The sequence below is a fragment of the Dermochelys coriacea genome, chromosome 27 (genome assembly GCF_009764565.3).
Source record: "Dermochelys coriacea isolate rDerCor1 chromosome 27, rDerCor1.pri.v4, whole genome shotgun sequence".
Lineage (NCBI taxonomy): Eukaryota > Metazoa > Chordata > Testudines > Dermochelyidae > Dermochelys > Dermochelys coriacea.
Genome location: NC_050094.1, coordinates 1,924,676 through 1,945,568, shown reverse-complemented (window position 1 = coordinate 1,945,568; position 20,893 = coordinate 1,924,676).

The following is a 20,893-nucleotide window of genomic DNA, read 5'->3' as shown; positions in this document are numbered from 1 at the left end:
TTCTTGTTATTAATCCCTAAATGCATAACCTTACACTTCTCACTATTAAATTTCATCCTATTACTAAACAATCCCAGTTCCCTCAGCCTCTCCTCATAAGTCATGTGTTCCAGTCCCCTAATCATTTTTGTTTCCCTCCGCTGGACATTTTCCAATTTTTCCACATTCTTCTTGTAGTGTGGGGCCCAAAACTGGACACAGTACTCCAGATGAGGCCTCACCAATGTCAAATAGAGGGGAACAATCACATCCCTCGATCTGCTGGCAATGCCCCTACTTATACAGCCCAATATGCCATTGGCCTTCTTGGCAACAAGGGCACACTGTTGACTCATACGCAGCTTCTCGTCCACTGTAACCCCTAGGTCCTTTTCTGCAGAACTGCTGCCGAGCCATTCGGTCCCTAGTCTGTAGCAGTGCATGTGATTTTCCGTCCTAAGTGCAGGACTCTGCACTTGTCCTTGTTGAACCTCATCAGATTTCTTTTGGCCCAATCCTCTAATTTGTCTAGGGCTCTCTGTATCCTATCCCTACCCTCCAGCATACCCACTTCTCCTCCCAGTTTAGTGTCATCTGCAAACTTGCTGAGGGTGCAATGCACGCCATCCTCCTGATCATTAATGAAGATATTGAACAAAACCAGCCCTAGGACCGAGTCTTGGGGCACTCCACTTGATACAGGCGGCAAACGAGACATGGAGCCATTGATCACTACCCGTTGAGCCCGACAATCTAGCCAGCTTTGTATCCACCTTATAGTCCATTCATCCAGCCCATACCTCTTTAACTTGCTGGCAAGAATACTGTGGGAGACCGTGTCAAAAGCTTTGCTAAAGTCAAGGAACACCACGTCCACTGCTTTCCCCTCATCCACAGAGCCAGTTATCTCGTCATAGAAAGCAATTAGATTAGTCAGGCATGACTTGCCCTTGATGAATCCATGCTGACTGTTTCTGATCACTTTCCTCTCCTTTAAGTGCTTCAGAATTGATTCCTTGAGGACCTGCTCCATGATTTTTCCAGGGACTGAGGTGAGGCTGACTGGCCTGTAATTCCCTGAATCCTCCTTCTTCCCTTTTTTAAAGATGGGCACTACATTAGCCTTTTTCCAGTCGTCCGGGACCTCCCCCGATCGCCATGGGTTTTCAAAGATAATGGCCAGTGGCTCTGCAATCACATCCACCAACTCCTTTAGCACCCTTGGATGCAGCGCATCCGGCCCCATGGACTTGTGCTCGTCCAGTTTTTCTAAATAGTCTTGAATCACTTCTTTCTCCACAGAGGGCTGGTCACCTCCTCCCCGCGCTGTGCTGCCCAGTGCAGTAGTCTTGGAGCTGACCTTGTTCGTGAAGACAGAGGCAAAGAAAGTATTGAGTACATTAGCTTTTTCCACATCCTCTGTCACTAGGTTGCTTCCCTCATTCATTAAGGGGCCCACACTTTCCTTGACTTTCTTCTTGTTGCTAACATACCTGAAGAAACCCTTCTTGTTACTCTTAAAATCTCTTGCTAGTTGCAACTCCAGGTGCGATTTGGCCTTCCTGATTTCACTCCTGCATGCCCGAGCAATATTTTTATACTCTTCCTTGGTCATTTGTCCAGTCTTCCACTTCTTGTAAGCTTCTTTTTGTGTTTAAGATCAGCAGGGATTCACTGTTAAGCCAAGCTGGTCGCCTGCCATATTTATTATTCTTTCTACATGTAAGCAGTCAGGATGAGCTCTACCCTGACATCTGGTGGGGAGTCATGGTGGGATGTGGAAAAGAACTTCAGGGGCTGATCTCATTTGCATAGGCACCCCCACCCTGCCTAGATGGTCACTTTGGCTGCTGTAGGAGCCCCAGTTTCTCTGTTATTGGGGCAGGAATAAACTGTTATTATCCTGATTATGTGAATCAAGGACAGTGACAGCCTCCTTCCCGCAGTGAACCTAGTTTAAAGTCCTGCTCACTAGGTTAGCCGGCCTGCTTGCGAAGATGCTCTCCCCTCTCTTGGTTAGGTGGAGCCCGTCTCTGCCTAGCACTCCTCCTTCTTGGAACACCATCCCATGGTGAAAGAATCCAAAGCCTTCTCTCCGACACCATCTGCGTAGCCATTCGTTGACTTCCACGATTTGACGGTCTCTACCCAGGCCTTTTCCTTCCACAGGGAGGATGGACTGGGATCTGTCTGAGAGGAGGTACGCTAAGGGCTGCATTAGGGAGGCTGTGTTGGTGAGTTTCTGAGTGTCTGTTGTGGGGACAGTTTGACCGTGTGCTTGACCGGTTGTTTGTTTGAAAAGTGTGAATTGGGAGTGCTTTGTTCCAGGTGAGCCTTGAGTGGGCCTGACTGTTATAAAAAGCCAGTCAGCTGCAAACCAGCTGAGTGGCGAACAGCAGAGAGGCTAACATCCTACTAGGGCAAGCCCAGCCCTGGAGTTTATACCGCACCTGCCTGGGGCTCTAGAGGTGTTACCTTACTACAAATAATAGACCAGAAGCTAACCTTAAACAGGAGTGAAACTGACACTTTCAAGTCACTTTCACAGTATTGCCAATCCCAGATGTTCAAAAATCATGAATCAGGCTCACCAAAAATCATGAAATTGGCTTTAAAATCATGATAATGTAAAAATAACATATCTGGGGTTCTTTTTATTTGCCTTCTGCTTTTTGAGCCTTTAGGATGCATTGGGGTCACATTTTGAAGCTTTCTCCACAGCCACAAGAACTAGAAACTTCACTTTTCTTTAAGAATGAAGGCTGAAACCATCACATCTCTACCTGACTCCAGGAGCTGGGCTTTAAGGAAACAATAATTTATCATGAGATTCATGACAAAAATCATGAGAGTTGGCAACACTGCTTTCACTTCTGTTTAAAGGCTAGTTACTTTCCAGAAGGCTCTTAAACACAACACTTCAGCGACTGGAGTTGCAGTTCTCATAGGAGAATATTTAAAACCAAACACCAAGAAAATTCAATATTTTAAAGTTGAGAAAAAACAGAGACTTCTGAGGTATCTCAGGGCCACCACAGGCAGGAAAGGAAAATAAACAGGCACAGGAGCTCTGGGCAGCTCTTCCTTTAGAAAGAAAGTTGGAGGGTCAAATCTTCTAGTCCTTAATCAAGTAAAACTTCTACTGCCATCAGTGCCTCCACTCATAGATATTAACATCACAGTGAACATGTGATAACGTGTGTGGTCAATAACTCTACACTTCACACTTAAACATCTGAGCCATCTTCTCCAGAGTTACACAGCTTATATGCATTTGCTCAAGGGACTGGATTTTCTGGCATATCTGAGCAGTGCTGAGCACACAGATGGTGCCCAGTGAATAATAGAAATCATGACAATAATCGTCGACTTTATGAACTCATCTCGTCTGACTCTCATTCTCCAGCCTTCCTGACTTCTGTGCTGCTTTTCATGCTGTCAGCCATGGCCTCCATCCTGGGACCGTGTGCTGGAGTCTTCGAGAACTGGCCGCCTTGGTTTTGCTCCCATCTATCAGAGTCCTCTCTTTTTTTTCTGCAGCATGCAGCAGAGAGAGCGGCGGGTCCCCTGGATAGGGAGCTGGCCCTGGGAGACCTGGGTTCTACTCCCCCCATGGACTTCCTGTCTGACCCCCCAGCCAGTGCTTTAAGAACTGAATTTCAAAGGTTTTTAGGCACCCAAAGATGCAGCTAGATCTCTAGGGGGGTTTACAAAGCACCAAACCTTCTAAGTGCATTTAAAAATCTCACTAGGTGCCGAGGCACCTTTGAAAATCTGGCCTTTAGTCTGTGTGTGCCTCAGTGCTCCATCTGTACAATGGGGATAACAGCATTGCTCTACCTCCCTGAGGGGCTGGGAGGAGAAATAGGTTAGACCTTGCAAGGTGCAGCCTTAGATACTATGGCGATGGGGCCACATAAGTACCACAGGTAGAGTGGGAACGTCTTTATACACTGCTAGCCCTGCCCTGGGTCTGAACCTTTCTTTCCACCTATGCCCCCAAATCCCCCCGTTTTCTGAATGTAACCTGGACATAGTGCTTTGCTGTATTTTTGTGAATCCTCCCCCTTCTCTCTAAAACAACCCCTCCTTCCTCTCCCCCTCCACAGAGGTATTCCTCTTGTACACCCTAAACTTCCATACCCTTCATTTAATCACCAGCCCTTTCTTATCTTAATCACCCTGCCTCTGTTAGTAAACAAAACCCTGACCCCCTGCCACAGGGGCACCTCTCCTCTGCAGATCTTAGAGCATGGCTACACTTGCAGATGTAGAGCGCTTTGAATTAAACCCGCCTTCAGAGCGTGCAGTAGGAAAGCGCTGCAGTCTGTCCCCAATGACAGGAACAAGCGCACTGGTGTGGCCACACTTGCGGAACTTGCAGCGGCATTGGGAGCGGAGCATTATGGGCAGCTATCCCACAGAGCACCTCTTCTCATTCTGGCGCTGTGGCTTGTGGGAAGGGGGGAGGGGCTGCAGGGCATTCTGGGTCCTTTCCCAACGCCCCGTGATGCATCGTTTCGCATCCCAGCAATCCTTGTGCTTCCATCCACATTTGGTGCCATCTTTCAACATTTTTGTACTGCGCGCGCTGTCTTCCCTTTCGGTCTGCGGGAATGGAGCCCAAACTGCTGAGGAATCTGCCAATGAGTCTCGCCAGCACGTCACGTTTGGCTGTCGAGTTATTCCTTATGATCCAAAGTGACAGTGCAGGCTGCAACGATGATATCAACTCAAGTAACACCTATGACATGAGTCTGCTTGTGGCATTCACGGATATGCTTATCACCATGGAACACCGCTTCTGGGCTCGGGAAACAAGCACTGAGTGGTGGGATCACATCGTCATGCAAGTCTGGAATGACGAGGAGCGGCTGCAGAACTTTTGGATGAGAAAAGCCACTTTCATGGGATTGTGTGAGGAGTTCGCCCCCACCCTGCAGTGCAAGGACATGAGATTGAGAGCTGCCCTGAGGGTGGAGAAGCGGGTGCCTATTGCAATCTGGAAGCTGGCAACTCCAGACAGCTACCGATCGGTCGCTAACCAGTTTGGAGTGGGAAAGTCGACCATTGGAATCATATTGATGCAAGTTTGCAGGGCCATTAATCGCATCATGCTCAGAAGAACCATTACTCTGGGTAATGTGCATGACATTGTGGCTGGCTTTGCACAAATGTGTTTCCCTAACTGCGGAGGGGCGATAAATGGCACATATATTCGAATTCTGGCACCAGCCCACCTAGCCTCCGAGTACGTTAATCGGAAGGGGTATTTCTCTGTTTCTCCAGGCGCTTGTGGATCACTGTGGGTGTTTCATTGACACTAATGCAGGCTGGCCCGGAAAGGTGCATGACACACACATCTTTTGGAACACTGCCCGGTTCAGGAAGCTGCAAGCCGGAACTTTCTTCACAGACCAGAAGATCACCGTAGGGGAAGTCGAAATGCCCATTGTGATCCTTGGAGAACCCGCTCACCCGTTAATGCCATGGCTCATGAAACCCAACACAGGGAGCCTTGACAGCACCAAAGAGCAGTTCAACAACAGGCTGAGCCAGTGCAGAATGACTGTGGAGTGTGCTTTTGGCCATTTAAAGGGCCGCTGGTGCTCTCTATGTGAGAATCTGGACCTGGTCGATGACAGCATCCCCGCAGTTATATCCGTGTGCTGTATCCTCCATAACATTTGCGAAGGGAAGGGTGAAAGCTTCACTCAGGCATGGAACTCAAAGGTTCAACACCTGGAGGCTGAATTTGAACAGCCAGAGAGCAGGGCTATTAGAGGGGCCCAGCACAGGGCTGCAAGAATTAGGGATGCCTCAAGGGAGCAATATGAGGCTGAAAGCCACCAATAATGTCTGGTGCCCTGCATGGGAGTGAAGTGCAGTGGTTCCAATGTTAGTAGGAATCTGTGTTTGCTACGCTGACTTGCAGTGCCTATTTCTTTCTTTACTTTATGCAGTAATAAAAAATGTTTTCAAAGCCAAAAAATCCATTTATTGAAAAGAAAATTCATTTCTTGAAAAGAAACACAACTGCTTTGGAAACAGAAAGGCCAAGGGGGTGGGGTGGGGAACGGTACAATCACAGATTTGTGTATGTCCTGTTATCATACTCAGCCTTCCTGTCAGGAGTGCTGTGCAATGAGTGCTGCACTTCAGGATGGCTTTACTGCATGGTGATGGGGGTTGAGTGCAGAGGGTAAGGACTGTAGTTTTCAGGGCTGGGTGGTGAAGCTACAAGTGTTGGAGGCAGCTGGTGGTGGTAAGAACCCGGATGTTGGGGAAAGTGGATTGGAGGTGACATGGGAGCACAAGGGAAAGAGTTTTGTGACAAGGGCGGTGGGAGGTCAGTGCTCCGCCTGCATGGCTATGAGTGCCTGCATTGAGTCCGCTTGGTGCTCCATTATGCTTATCAGCCGATCCATGCTTTGCTGCTGGAGCACCGTGCTTTTGTGCTGGCGCTCCTCATTCTGCTGGCGGATCCTCCTTTCGCTGTCCCGCCACTCCTGCACTTTTTGATTTTCATTTCTTGAATGCTGCATTACTTCAAGCAACATGTCTTCCTTGCTTCTATGTGGCCTCTTTCTGATTCTTTGGAGTCTTTCAGACAGTGATAACACAGACGGCTGAGGTTGCATCTGTAAAGGCAAAATGCAACACTTAACAGAGGCAGCATTGTTCACACCAGACAGAGCAATGATTCCCCCGAACTTAAGGGCAGCACAGTCTACACAATAGCATAATTTGCCCATCCCAAAGTGAGTGCACATGACCCTGATCTTACTCACCATTTTGGGGCTCCTGTGGGTTAAGGGGGACTGATTGTTTCATGGCTGTACTGTCCTCTGGGGTTCTGTGCCTTGGGGAGAGCCAACAGCGGCAGGGGCCCCTACACTGAACACTGTCCCCACATTTTCCACAGGAGTCCGTCCTGGAAGAGATCTCGCTGCTGAGGGTGACCTGGGAAGCAAGGGAGGGTCTTCTACTGCAATGCGGCTTCCGCCCGGGCCCATCTGCAGCTTGCCTATTTGCAGCAATGGTCCCCCCGCCCCTCACGGCACAGTGGTGCAGACAAGTTAGCCTGACTGGGACAGGACCACAATGGCTCTCCAGAGAAACCTGCACAAGCGCATTGCCCAAGTTCTGGCTGAGACCTTTGAGGAGATCATTGAGGCCGATTACCGCGATGTGAGAGAGCACCTCAATGCCCTATTCCGTATCGAGGCATGCATGCCGCCCTAACCCTCCTCGCCCCAAGAGCCCGTACCAAATAGCTTCCTTCCCAAAATAAAAGCCGCTTACCGGGAACCTCCTCTGGTGTTTGTCCTTCCCCAAGCACCAGCCGCCGCGACTGGCTACCTTCCTCCTGGCTTGAGAACAGCTCCTGCCTTCCTGCATCTAGGGATGCCAGGGTGTCTTCCTCCACCTCAGCACCCTCGCTCCCGCTTTGCTGCTGCTTCTTCTCCTCCTCCTGCCTTGTTGAACTGGGCTCTGAAGTGTCCAGGGTGGTCCCTTGAGTGGAGATGGGGTCGCCCCCAAGAATCACGTCCAGCTCTTTGTAGAAATGGCAGGTCGCGGGGGCAGCACTGGAGCTGCTGTTTGCCTCGCGGGCTTTACGGTAGGCATCCCGCAGCTCCTTCACTTTAACCCTGCACTGCAGTGCATCCCAGTCATGGCCCTTTCCAGCATGGCCCTTGATATCTGCTAGAAGGTATCATAATTCCTACAGCTGGAGCACAGCTGGGACTGGACAGCTTCCTCCCCCCAAACACTGATGAGGTCCAGCACCTTGCCGTTGCTCCATGCTGGGGCTCGCCTGGCGTGTGGAGGCATGGTCACCTGGACAGATGCACTGAGAGCACTCCACGCCTGGCTGAGCAAACAGGAAGGGAATTTTCAAAATTCCCAGAGAATTTAAAGGGCGGGTCTGACGAGTGGTCACCTGAGGGCAGGGCAGTAGAGTTCAAAGTGATGACCAGAATGGCTAGCACAGGCATTGTGGGACACTTCTGGAGGCCGATCAGAGCGCACTACAGGACCAAGGTGTCCACACTGGCGCCGTGGCACTCCAACGGGGGTGCACAAAACGCTATTCCACTCACCAAGGTGGAGTACAAGCAGCGCTGTAACCCCAGAGTCAGAGCACTCTACGTGCCTTGCCAGTGTGGACGGGGAGTGAGCTAGTGCGCCTGGGGCTCCTTTAATGCACTGTAACTCGCAAGTGTAGCCAAGCCCTTACATTTCACACTAATGCTGGGCTGTAGTTAAGGGCTCCACCTGGGAGCTTGCAACTCCTGTATGAAACTCGGAGGGGGGGGCTTCTGCCCACCCCTGCCTCCCCTAATTGGCGCCCTTGAGCCACTGGCGAAGTGGCACCATGGGGCAGTGAATGGGAAGACTGCCTAAGGCTGCTGGTAAGGAAAGCCTTTGGTACCCCAGAAGGGGGAAATGCACAGCGACCTGGCCAGAGGGCAGAGACCCAAAGAAGGAGCACCCTGAGGTGCAGAGAGAGAGCAAGTGAGGGGCAGGAGGCCATGCAGAAATCAGCAGAAGGGGGCCTCAGACCTCAAAAGAACTGATTCCCCATAGTGGCCAGGAGGAAGTGAATGGACCCTATGAGAGGTGCCTAACGTATGGCCCCAGAGTGGCTAGTCCCGAACGCTCAGGTCCTGCTACATACAGAGACATCAAGAATTACATGAAGGCCATTTGGGAACTGGGAACATGAAGGTCCTGGCCAGGAGTTGTGCAGGGACCAGGGACTGACATTCAAATAGAGGGGTCCTTGTGGCACCTTAGAGACTAACAAATTATTTTGGCATAACCTTTCATGGGCTAAAACCCACTTCATCAGATGCATGGAGTGGAAAATACAGTAGGAAGATAGATAGATACAGAGAACATGAAAACATGAAAAGATGGGGGTTGCCTTACCAACTCTAACAAGACAAATCAATTACAGTGGGCTATTATCAGTTATTTGTTAGTCTCTAAGGTTCCACAATAACTCCTCGTTGTTTTTGCTGATACAGACTAACACAGCTACCACTCTGAAACCTGTCAAATAGAGGGAATGGCAAAGTGATCACAGCACAGACCTGAGCATGCTCCTCTGCATCCTTCCGAGTGGCCAGCGGCCCCAGGGCAGCAAATTCACATAGACTATTAGAGCTGGACCACATATGGGACATACGTTGTGAGCGCAACAGATGCTCATTCTAACTGGCCTGGAGTTTCCTGTAAGACCTCAACTACTTTAGCACAGCCGGTGGAAGTGTTCAGATGTCCCATCAGCTCCTTCCCATCCTGCACCAAATGGATCAGTGGAAAGATTTCATCAGATGTTCAAGCAAGTGATTCATGACTCCAGATGAAAGCAGGTCACAACACAAGATTGTGAATTTCCTATTGGCCTCTAGGTACGTAGCCTGTGCTACTACAAATCAGACACCAGCAATGCTGTTTGTGGGACATAATTTAAGGTCTTACTTGGAGCTGTTAAAGCCTGATCTAAAAACCAGGCCACACACAGTCTGACCCAGCTGTGCAGTTTTCACATGGGAGAAAAGATCTCGGTAGGAAGTGAATGAGATAATTTACGAAAACACGGACACATCACAGACAGGTACTGTGTGGGAGCAGCACCAAGACCATGGAGAAGACTCCATGGCTTACCCCAGCTTTTGAGCAGAAGTTCAGCAGGACATTCCAAACCGTGGAAAATACCAAGGTGACAACACAGCCCCAGACAGTCATTGGTGATAGCAGCAGTGAGCCTCAAGGCCCTGCTTCTGCTACAAGTAACGTGAGCGGCAGCGAACCAGCGGAGCAGCGGGGACAGCAGAGCAGCTCACAGCAGGAGTTTGCCTGGGACTGGTAAGTATCCGAGTGTGTGTGTTTGCTTGCTGAGGAAGTATCCGAGCGTGTGTTTGCTGGGAGGGCAGGGAGAGAGCCTGAGTGAGTGTCTGATTGGCTGCTAGCCTGCAGGGGGCGGGCATTAGGGTGTCTGTGTGTTTGCGTCAGGGAAGCCTGGCTGTTTGAAAATAGCCAGAGCCTCGCGAACCAGCTGAGCAGCGGGGACAGCAGAGCAGCTCACAGCAGGAGTTTGCCTGGGAGTTCGCCTGGAGTGAGCCCAGTGAGGCTTACATCTTGCCAACGTCTCTGAGGAAGCTCCGTAGTAGGTAGGTGATATGGAAGGGGGGGATTCAGCTGTTGTGACCTGCACTGGATGTGCCATGTTTGTCTTTCTTCCACAGGACAGAAGCGACTTTGTCTGTACAAAGTGCAAGCTGGTCTCCATATTGGAAGAGAAGATTGAAGGTCTGGAGCAACAGGTAACGACCCTGCGTTGTATACGAGAGACTGAGGATTTTCTGGACCAAACTCAGGATAGCCTTCTAGGGGCACAAAGCTCTAAAGATATAGAGCAGGTTGCCCAGAGGAGCCAAGAGGCCAGTGAAGAAGCTTGGCAACATGTGACCTCCAGAAGAGGTAAGCGGAATGTCCGGGTTCCAGTAACACAGACACAGGTAACTAACCGCTTTCATGTTCTCTCCACAGGTACCAATGCGGAGAGTGGACCAGATGATACGTCTGGGGGGAGAAAGCGGAAGGAGACTCCGCTGGTTGGGAGGCATGAGATGCGATGTCCTGAGGTTGGGGGTTCCACGACCACCACTCCCAAGAGGAGAAGGCGGGTGGTGGTGGTCGGGGACTCTCTCCTCCGGGGGACTGAGTCATCTATCTGCCGCCCTGACCGGGAAAACCGAGAAGTCTGCTGCTTGCCAGGGGCTAAGATTCGTGATGTGACGGAGAGACTGCCGAGACTCATCAAGCCCTCGGATCGCTACCCCTTCCTGCTTCTCCACGTGGGCACCAATGATACTGCCAAGAATGACCTTGAGCGGATCACTGCGGACTACGTGGCTCTGGGAAGAAGGATAAAGGAGTTGGAGGCGCAAGTGGTGTTCTCGTCCATCCTCCCCGTGGAAGGAAAAGGCCTGGGTAGGGACCGTCGAATCGTGGAGGTCAACGAATGGCTACGCAGGTGGTGTCGGAGAGAAGGCTTTGGATTCTTTGACCATGGGATGGTGTTCCATGAAGGAGGAGTGCTGGGCAGAGACGGGCTCCATCTTACGAAGAGAGGGAAGAACATCTTTGCCAGCAGGCTGGCTAACCTAGTGAGGAGGGCTTTAAACTAGGTTCACCGGGGGAAGGAGACCAAAGCCCTGAGGTAAGTGGGAAAGCGGGATACCGGGAGGAAGCACAGGCAGGAATGTCTGTGAGGGGAGGGCTCCTGCCTCATACTGGGAATGAGGGGCGATCAACAGGTTATCTCAAGTGCTTATATACAAATGCACAAAGCCTTGGAAACAAGCAGGGAGAACTGGAGGTCCTGGTGATGTCAAGGAATTATGACGTGATTGGAATAACAGAGACTTGGTGGGATAACTCACATGACTGGAGTACAGTCATGGATGGTTATAAACTGTTCAGGAAGGACAGGCAGGGCAGAAAAGGTGGGGGAGTAGCACTGTATGTAAGGGAGCAGTATGACTGCTCAGAGCTCCGGTACGAAACTGTGGAAAAACCTGAGTGTCTCTGGATTAAGTTTAGAAGTGTGTGCAACAAGAGTGATGTCATGGTGGGAGTCTGCTATAGACCACCGGACCAGGGGGATGAGGTGGATGAGGCTTTCTTCCGGCAACTCACGGAAGCTACTAGATCGCATGCCCTGATTCTCATGGGTGACTTTAATTTTCCTGATATCTGCTGGGAGAGCAATACAGCGGTGCATAGACAATCCAGGAAGTTTTTGGAAAGCGTAGGGGACAATTTCCTGGTGCAAGTGCTAGGGGAGCCAACTAGGGGGAGCGCTTTTCTTGACCTGCTGCTCACAAACCGGGTAGAATTAGTGGGGGAAGCAAAAGTGGATGGGAATCTGGGAGGCAGTGACCATGAGTTGGTTGAGTTCAGGATCCTGACGCAGGGAAGAAAGGTAAGCAGCAGGATACGGACCCTGGACTTCAGGAAAGCAGACTTTGACTCCCTCAGGGAACAGATGGCCAGGATCCCCTGGGGGACTAACATGAAAGGGAAGGGAGTCCAGGAGAGCTGGCTGTATTTCAAGGAATCCCTGTTGAGGTTACAGGGACAAACCATCCCGATGAGTCGAAAGAATAGTAAATATGGCAGGCGACCAGCTTGGCTTAATGGTGAAATCCTAGCGGATCTTAAACATAAAAAAGAAGCTTACAAGAAGTGGAAGGTTGGACATATGACCAGGGAAGAGTATAAAAATATTGCTCGGGCATGTAGGAAAGATATCAGGAGGGCCAAATCGCACCTGGAGCTGCAGCTAGCAAGAGATTTCAAGAGTAACAAGAAGGGTTTCTTCAGGTATGTTGGCAACAAGAAGAAAGCCAAGGAAAGTGTGGGCCCCTTACTGAATGAGGGAGGCAAGCTAGTGACAGAGGATGTGGAAAAAGCTAATGTACTCAATGCTTTTTTTGCCTCTGTTTTCACTAACAAGGTCAGCTCCCAGACTGCTGTGCTGGGCAACACAAAATGGGGAAGAGATGGCCAGCCCTCTGTAGAGATAGAGGTGGTTAGGGACTATTTAGAAAAGCTGGACGTGCACAAGTCCATGGGGCCGGACGAATTGCATCCGAGAGTGCTGAAGGAATTGGCGGCTGTGATTGCAGAGCCCTTGGCCATTATCTTTGAAAACTCGTGGCGAACGGGGGAAGTCCCGGATGACTGGAAAAAGGCTAATGTAGTGCCCATCTTTAAAAAAGGGAAGAAGGAGGATCCTGGGAACTACAGGCCAGTCAGCCTCACCTCAGTCCCTGGAAAAATCATGGAGCAGGTCCTCAAAGAATCAATCCTGAAGCACTTAGAGGAGAGGAAAGTGATCAGGAACAGTCAGCATGGATTCACCAAGGGAAGGTCATGCCTGACTAATCTAATCGCCTTTTATGATGAGATTACTGGTTCTGTGGATGAAGGGAAAGCAGTGGATGTATTGTTTCTTGACTTTAGCAAAGCTTTTGACACGGTCTCCCACAGCATTCTTGTCAGCAAGTTAAGGAAGTATGGGCTGGATGAATGCACTATAAGGTGGGTAGAAAGCTGGCTAGATTGTCGGGCTCAACGGGTAGTGATCAATGGCTCCATGTCTAGTTGGCAGCCGGTGTCAAGTGGAGTGCCCCAGGGGTCGGTCCTGTTTTGTTCAATATCTTCATAAATGATCTGGAGGATGGTGTGGATTGCACTCTCAGCAAATTTGCGGATGATACTAAACTGGGAGGAGTGGTAGATACGCTGGAGGGGAGGGATAGGATACAGAAGGACCTAGACAAATTGAAATCTAATGAGGTTCAATAAAGATAAGTGCAGGGTCCAGCACTTAGGATGGAAGAATCCAATGCACCGCTACAGACTAGGAACCGAATGGCTCGGCAGCAGTTCTGCGGAAAAGGACCTAGGGGTGACAGTGGACGAGAAGCTGGATATGAGTCAGCAGTGTGCCCTTGTTGCCAAGAAGGCCAATGGCATTTTGGGATGTATAAGTAGGGGCATAGCGAGCAGATCGAGGGACGTGATCGTTCCCCTCTATTCGACACTGGTGAGGCCTCATCTGGAGTACTGTGTCCAGTTTTGGGCCCCACACTACAGGAAGGATGTGGATAAATTGGAAAGAGTACAACGAAGGGCAACGAAAATGATTAGGGGTCTAGAGCACATGACTTATGAGGAGAGGCTGAGGGAGCTGGGATTGTTTAGTCTGCAGAAGAGAAGAATGAGGGGGGATTTGATAGCTGCTTTCAACTACCTGAAAGGGGGTTTCAAAGAGGATGGCTCTAGACTGTTCTCAATGGTAGCAGATGACAGAACGAGGAGTAATGGTCTCAAGTTGCAATGGGGGAGGTTTAGATTGGATATTAGGAAAAACTTTTTCACTAAGAGGGTGGTGAAACACTGGAATGCGTTACCTAGGGAGGTGGTAGAATCTCCTTCCTTAGAGGTTTTTAAGGTCAGGCTTGACAAAGCCCTGGCTGGGATGATTTAACTGGGACTTGGTCCTGCTTTGAGCAGGGGGTTGGACTAGATGACCTTCTGGGGTCCCTTCCAACCCTGATATTCTATGATTCTATGTGACACGACAGAGCAGGGAGATACTGTGGAGACACTGCTCCAGATTCTGTAGTAATGCCCACAAGTCCACCGCCTCTCAGACTGAACCTGGAGCACCTGTGTATTTAATTGGAGCCATTCTGATAGTGATACGTTCCTAATTGTTTTTTATGTCTGTAACACTGCCTGAGCACCCCTCCTGGCCAGAGGTCTCCTTGCAGCACCCACCCTCTGGGTGCCCTCTTGAGGGCCCCTAATGAGCTCTACACAGTCTCTCTTATGAATAGTTTTACCCACCAGTTGATGAGGTTTAGTGGCTTAGTGGTTTAGGTTCATCCCCCAAAACCTGTGGCTTTGAGTCTCACTTGATCCTACATGGCAAGGCCACCTCCAGTTCACCCAGCTGCAAAATGGGGTTAGGGCATGCGTGGGGTTAGGACAGTCAAAGGCAGCTGGCTGTGATGCTGGCCCTGGTGCACCGCTGGCTATGAACCTGAGGTGCCTCACTGTGTCAGTGCAATGAGCCACTGGCTCGGGGAGCTTTGACACTCCTCTTGGGGCTGGTTTAACGACCACAGACTGTTCCATGTGGCTCTGGCTCAAAAGTGCCACTCACCATTGCAGCCCCAGGCAGTGCTCGCACTCACTCCTCTCTGGCTCTTTGGGCTGCCCTTATGGAACTCTGCTCTTGCAGCGTCTGTTCTCCCCAGGGGCACCGCTCCTCGCCCTTCTAGCTGGAGCTCTAGCTTCCTGGAACCGGGTCTTCTGGCCCCCTCTACTCTTAAAGGGACACACACCCCCTTACAATGTCCCTTGAGGGGAAGGATGGTGTAGCATATCGGAATAGGGTAGCATCACTTTAAATAATCTTCTCTTGCAGAAGCCAACAGATCCTAAGGAGCAGCAATGCACCTCTGTAGCCAGGCCTTGTGTGTCTGCATGCAGTTAGCAAACCTGGCTGTGTCCCTGGGTTCTCCTCATTCTCCTGTGCTGGTGGAGAGTAGAGACCCAGCGCTCCTACTCAGGCCTTTCAAACCTTCCCACCCTGGGGCTTCCATCCTCTATGTTTCAGGCTAGGGATGCTGGGGCCTGGGCACACACTGCTCTACTGTAGCTAGTGGATGTAACCCTCCTTCCCGCTCTGCAGGCTTGGATTTACAGTGCCAAAATGGAGGGCCTGATTCAGGCCAGCGTTTCCAGTGTTCAGCAGCAGGATCTCTGGAGATCTGGCCCTTTGCCACAACTGTGTCTCCCTAAAGCCAAAATATTAAATCTTGGACACACAAGATTTAGACTGCACAAGTCATAGATTCATAGATATTAAGGTCAGAAGGGACCATTCTGATCATCTAGTCCGACCTCCTGCACAGCGCAGGCCACAGAATCTCACCCACCCACTCCTTTGAAAAACCTCACCCATGTCTGAGCTATTGAAGTCCTTAAATCATGGTTCAAAGACTTCAAGAAGCAGAGAAGCCTCCCTCAAGTCAACCATGCCCCATGCTACAGAGGAAGGCGAAAAACCTCCAGGGCCTCTCCAATCTGCCCTGGAGGAAAATTCCTTCCCGACCCCAAATATGGCAATCAGCTAAACCCTGAGCATATGGGCAAGATTCACCAGCCAGATACCCAGGAAAGAATTTTCTATAGTAACTCAGATCCCATCCATCTAATATCCCATCTCAGGGGATTTGGCCTATTTACCCTGAATATTTAAAGATCAATTACTTACCAAAATCCCATTATCCCATCATACCATCTCCTCCATAAACTTATCGAGTAGAATCTTAAAGCCAGATAGATCTTTTGCCCCCACTGCTTCCCTTGGAAGGCTATTCCAAAACTTCACTCCTCTGATGGTTAGAAACCTTCGTCTGATTTCAAGTCTAAACTTCCTGGTGGCCAGTTTATACCCATTTGTTCTTGTGTCCACATTGGTGCTGAGGTTAAATAATTCCTCTCCCTCTCCTGTATTTATCCCTCTGATATATTTATAGAGAGCAATCCTATCTCCCCTCAACCTTCTTTTAGTTAGGCTAAACAAGCCAAGCTCCTTAAGTCTCCTTTCATAAGACAAGTTTTCCATTCCTCGGATCATCCTAGTAGTCCTTCTCTGTACCTGCTCCAGTTTGAATTCATCCTTTTTAAACATGGGAGACCAGAACTGCACACAGTATTCTAGGTGAGGTCTCACCAGTGCCTTGTATAACGGTACTAAAACCTCCTTATCCCTACTGGAAATGCCTCTCCTGATGCATCCCAAAACCGCATTAGCTTTTTTCACAGCCATATCACATTGGCAGCTCATAGTCATCCTATGATCAACCAATACTCCAAGGTCCTTCTCCTCTTCTGTTACTTCTAATTGATGCGTCCCCAACTTATAGCTAAAATTCTTGTTATTAATCCCTAAATGCATAACCTTACACTTCTCACTATTAAATTTCATCCTATTACTATTACTCCAGTTTACAAGGTCATCCAGATCCTCCTGTATAATATCCCGATCCTTCTCCGAATTGGCAATACCTCCCAGCTTTGTATCATCTGCAAACTTTATTAGCACACTCCCACTTTTTGTGACAAGGTCAGTAATAAAAAGATTAAATAAGATTGGTCCCAAAACCGATCCCTGAGGAACTCCACTGGTAACCTCCCTCCAGCCTGACAGTTTGCCTTCAGTAGGACCCGTTGTAGTCTCCCCTTTAACCAATTCCTTATCCACCTTTTGCTGTTCATATTGATCCCCATCTTCTCCAATTTAACTAATAATTCCCCATGTGGCACGGTATCAAATGCCTTACTGAAATCTAGGTAAAAGAGCCTGTCTTTGTGTTCTGCAATTGTACAGTGCCTAGCCCAATGACGCCCGGTGCATGACTGGGCACCTGGGCACTACTGTCATAAAAATAATAACAAGAATTAAGAAAGTGGATTGAAATCTGACAGAGCTCTGCTCATTGCATAAGAGGAACAATGCTGGAGACTATAGACAAACACTCACTACACTAGGGGTTCTCAAACTGGGGGTTGGTTGTAACGATGCTCGTTCTGGCGGGACCCAACTGAGAGTGCCAATTCAGGACAAATTGCTTCAAGCAGGGCAGTTACAGCCCAGGACTGGGGTTTCTATGCACACCAACGCAAGGCAAACCAAACCAGCCAAACAGAGAAGACTTTGGTTTTACCCCCTGGCTAACCACAAGTCACAAGCAATTCCCTTAGACACTCCAGTTTCCCAGGTTACAGAGCAGCAGCCGTGTTAGTCTGTATCCACAAAAAGAAAAGGAGTACTTGTGGCACCTTAGCGACTAACAAATTTATTTGAGCATAAGCTTTCGTGAGCTACAGCTCACTTCATCGGATGTAGCTCACGAAAGCTTATGCTCAAATAAATTTGTTAGTCTCTAAGGGGCCACAAGTACTCCTTTTCTTTTTCCAGTATCACCACTAGTGCCACTCATTATGGGGACAAATGATTATGAAAACTAATACCCCAGTAAAAGAAAAAAGGTTCTCTCAATCCCAAAGGACCAAGCCCCAGACCCAGGTCAATATACAAGTTAGATCTTACCCACAAATCATGCTGTTGCCAATCCTTTAGAATCTAAAATCTAAAGGTTTATTCATAAAAGGAAAAAGATATAGATGAGAGCTAGAATTGGTTAAATGGAAACAATTACATACAGTAATGGCAAAGTTCTTGGTTCAGGCTTGCAGCAGTGGTAGAATAAACTGCAGGTTCAAATCAAGTCTCTGGAGTAAATCCACAGCTGGGAGGGGTCTTTCAGTCCTTGGTTCAAAGCTTCAGTGTAGCAAAGTCCCTCCAGAGACATGAAGCAGGATTGAAGACAAGATGGAGGAGCTGCCGCAGCTTTTTATAGTCTCTTGCCATGTGGTCTTTCTTTGTTCCAAAGACAAGCTGTCCATCCCATGGCCTGGAAAAACCTCAAAGTTCTGTCCATAGGCAGGTCCCTGCATACCTTGCTGAGTCGCAAGGCGTGTCTGCCTTCTCCCAATGGGTCACTTGTAGAGCTGATGGTCCTTAATGGGCCATCAAGCAGATTAGGCAGTGCTGAAACCAACTTGTCTGGGGTGTCACCCAGAAGCATAGCAAAAGTTTGAACTAAATACAGTATAGAGCCAATACTTATAAGTTTAAATACAAAAATGATACACACATATAGACAGCATAATCATAACCAGCAAACCATAACCTTGTCTTAGACACCTTATTTGACGCCCTTTATACAAGATTTGGTGCCACTACAGGACCTTGGTTGCAACCATGTTCTATATGGTCCCAGTTCATGTCAATAACATCACAGTGGGTTCTAGCCCACAAAAGCTTATGCCCAAATAAATTTGTTAGTCTCTAAGGTGCCATAAGGACTCCTCGTTGTTTTTGCTGATACAGACTAACACGGCTACCCCTCTGAAACCTTTCCAATTATATCTCACAAGACCAATCTTGCATAACACATCTTAGTTATGCCATATTCATATCATAACAAGATCTCTATGAAAAGATATGGGGTGTAGTGTCACAGGCGAAGTTTATTAGCATGCGCTGTACAGGTCTTTGTGCAGCGCAAGACAATATAGTTCGGGGTTTGCACCCAGAGGGGTGTGCTTTAGTGCTGGGATTTCCCCAGCTGTATAGATTTCAGAGTTGGTGTCTTTTTGCAGCTGGGTGTGTCCCTGCCTGTGTGTCCTGGAGGAGGCTTGAGGGCCTGGCTCAGCAGGACAGTGTAAGGGAGCCAGGCAGGTGGAACAGGCAGGCTCAGTGGTACCCCAGTACATCAGGTGGCATCCCAGAGTGGGGGTAACCTGCCACACTCTCCCCCAGGGCATTAGCCCTCAGGACACTGCTTGGGGCATATCGGTATCACTCCCCATTCCGCAGAAGGGGCAAGTGAGGCACAACAAGTGGAAGGGACTCACCCTCAGCCACCCAGCTGATCTGTGACAGAACCAGGAATGGAACCCAGGAGTCCAGGGGCCCAATCTATTGCTTCCCTGCACTTTTTGCCGTCATTTACGCCAATGTAAAGTGGTTATCAAGCACCACCAGAGTCAGGAATGGGAACAGTTTGTCTGCACTGTGCTCTGGTGTGAATGACTGCACAAGGCGCAGGGCGATGGAGAGTACGGCCTGGTACCCAGCCCTGTGCTTTAACTGCAAGACCATTTAATATGCTCTGACAATTGGCCTGGAAGCCTGGGTCACTGCCCCCTTCTTCACAACAGGCCCTGGGATCTGCATGTTACAGCTCATCTCAAAGCCAGCACCCCCAGACGACCCTGGGCTGCAGAAGGGGAAGACCCTGGGCAGCACCCCCAGAGACCCATGCAGGGTGTGCTTCCACCCATCTTGATATTTCTAGGACTGCTGTGCCTATTGGAGGGGTGACATGATGGCACTGTGTGGTAATTGTGCATTGCGACGGGCTGGCATTTGACCTGACAATGCACTTAGATGCTGTTTTAGCAGGTGCTATGGAAAAGCAAACCATGCCCTGGTGCAGGCAGAGGAACTGAAAATTCTGCTCAGGTGTGAATTCTTGGATTCTCACTCTGATGATGCGGCTAAGGCCTTGGTCACAGGAGGCCTCCTTGGGATAGGGGCTATCTCCCTAAGGGCATTTCAGACCAGCTGCTCAGTCTGCCTCTGACCCACAGGAGCCAACACGCAGGAGACAGTGCCTGGACTCCCGCCACACAGGGAGATGCTACTTTTTTGGTTCAGGTTTCAGAGTAGCAGCCGTGTTAGTCTGTATTCACAAAAAGAAAAGGAGGACTTGTGGCACCTTAGACACTAACAAATTTATTTGAGCATAAGCATCTGATGAAGTGCGCTGTAGCTCACGAAAGTTTATGCTCAAATAAATTTGTTAGTCTCTAAGGTGCCACAAGTTTAGTCCATGGTAGTAAATAGCAGCCAGGTGGGGAGAACTCCCCTTCCCACACACATTTTCTCTGGTCCAAGATTCCTTCCCCAGTCAGGGCTTCACCTTTGAGACACAGTCAAAGAGCCAGGACCTCAAATTACAGCCTTAGAACGTAACCCCCTGAGATCACAGCCCAGCCCATGGTCACTCACTGTTGTGACTCCATTCTCCCACTGCTTGCTCCATCCCTCTGCCGCAGCCCTTCACAGTGTTCAGTCTGATCCAGATTGTAAACTTCCTGTACCAGGGACCTGTCCTTTGTCTGTGAAGTGACGGAATCACCTCCCATACCCTGTAATCTCTCCTTTGGCCTTGTCCACGCTGGCTGTATAGTGCATCCTTACCTCTGTCCTGCACTGCTGCTTAGGCACCAGACACTGGTGTACTAATATAGAATATCAGGGTTGGCAGGGACCTCAGGAAGTTCTAGTTCAAACCCCTGCTCAAAGCAGGACCAACCCCAACTAAATCCTCCCAGCCAGGGCTTTGTTGAGCCGGGCCTTAAAAACCTCTCAGGATGGAGATTCCACCACCTCCCTAGGGAGCCCATTCCAGCGCTTCACCACCCTCCTAGTTTCAGAGTAGCAGCCGTGTGAGCTGTAGCTCACGAAAGCTTATGCTCCAATAAATTTGTTAGTCTCTAAGGTGTCACCCTCCTAGTGAAATAGTGTTTCCTAATATCCAACCTAAACCTCCCCCACTGCAACTTGAGGCCATTGCTCCTTGTTCTGTCATCTGCCACCACTGAGAACAGCCGAGCTCCCTCCCCTTTGGAACCCCCCTTCCGGTAACTGAAGGCTGCTACCAAACCCCCCCTCACTCTT